The sequence below is a fragment of the Mustela lutreola genome, chromosome 13 (assembly GCF_030435805.1).
Source record: "Mustela lutreola isolate mMusLut2 chromosome 13, mMusLut2.pri, whole genome shotgun sequence".
In the NCBI taxonomy this organism is placed as follows: domain Eukaryota; kingdom Metazoa; phylum Chordata; class Mammalia; order Carnivora; family Mustelidae; genus Mustela; species Mustela lutreola.
In genome coordinates this window covers 32,747,047-32,748,605 of record NC_081302.1, presented here as the reverse complement: position 1 = coordinate 32,748,605, position 1,559 = coordinate 32,747,047, and the positions used below count along the sequence as shown (strand labels likewise).

Sequence of the window (1,559 nt, the reverse complement as noted above, 5' to 3'; positions counted from 1 at the left end):
AAATGATCTCATATAGCTCACTTCAACTGTAAAACACTAAAAAGAAGTACAGTGAAATTGTGAGATGATCCAACAAGTTCCGGTGGAACTTGGTCAGGAGTTCTCTCAAATCTCAACTTCTTTATATCCCAATGTAACAAATAGGAAGTTTTGATATGCAGGAATATAGCAGTTATTCTTTAGCTTGTAAAGTTTAAAGTTAAGAACCTCAGGAATAACAGATTAATAGCATCCCAGCTTATGACTCAGACCTATTTATGAAATTTGATTTTTTTTTTTAAACAAACTCTGTTATTTGCCACTGTGTCTTTTAACCCCCAAGGGGGTGCACCATTCCTGGAAGTACTACAATACCAGGTCGATGTGTGGAGTGGATGGAGCAAGCTCCTATTCCATCTCCCTGTTCCAAAAATCTATATAATATATTGTCCTCAAATAGAGGATGCATTAGCTATTAAGCTGATAAGAACAGACATTACACTTGATCTTAGCCAAAAGGCCGAGAAGCGATTGAAATTTGATTTTTAACCATGGATGTCCTAGGTCTTTCTTTCAGTACTGTTTTGCAATAGTAATGTGACCAAGACCATATGCCAAACTAACACTTCCATCATAAATGGGGATTTAGGTCTTATACACAAATGAGATAGATTATTCCATCTCAATTAAATGCAATGTAATCATGCATGATGCTGGTCTAACAAAGGAAATCAAGCTTGGCAAATCATCCCAGAAATAATAGAATTTTAAAATAAAGGTCTAAATTTTTCAAAATAAAAATAATTTTAATTCATCCCAGGTAAAGTTTTTCATAAAGCATAATATTGTAGAAAACAAAAAAATGACACATAGTATCTGTAAAATCATAAAGGTACAAGGCCATTTTCCTAGAAGAAAAATAATAACTGGAACAAGCTTGAAGAATTCTCTTGATGCGGTATTCTCAGACAGCTAGCTACCCTACAAAGTCCTACTTAACCTGTTTCTGGGTGTCAGAGACTTTATATCTGTTATCAGTTGGGTTGAGGAAACATTCTTTTTTTTTTATATATATATTTTATTTATTTGACAGACAGAGATCACAAGTAGGCAGAGAAGCAGGCAGAGAGAAAGGAAGGGAAGCAGGCTCCCCGCCGAGCAGAGAGCCAGAGAGCCTGACTCGGGGCTTGATCCCAGGAGCCTGGGATCATGACTGGAGCCTGGGATCATGACTGGAGCCGAAGGCAGAGGCCTCAACCCACTGAGCCACCCAGGCGCCCCTTGAGGAAACATCTAACAGTACCCTCCTACTTGCATTTTTCTACAGGCTTAAGAACTTCCTGGTCAGGTAACTAATTTCTTCTTTGTAATGATTATGTTGTTGTAATCATAACCAAACCTCTTTTCTTTTTAATGCCTCATCCTGAAACTTATTTCTGTCTTGCACTGTAACTTACTATGCAGAGATGTAAAATACATCTCCACGAGTCAACAGTAGCATCATAAATACTCTATTATGGGACACTAATGAAAGGCACCGCCACGGTACCCACTGCGCTAGCTTAGCAGAGGGTGCATCA

The 1,559-nt window shown here is 38.0% G+C and overlaps 1 non-coding gene across 1 annotated transcript; it reads right to left on the bottom strand.

Annotated features, from left to right (window-relative positions):
- Nucleotides 1–320: 320 nt before the first annotated feature.
- LOC131814244 (U2 spliceosomal RNA) lies at nucleotides 321–511 on the bottom strand. The gene has a single exon (XR_009347232.1). It is a non-coding gene; the product is annotated as a U2 spliceosomal RNA (small nuclear RNA).
- Between the last annotated feature and the right edge of the window lie 1,048 nt (nucleotides 512–1,559).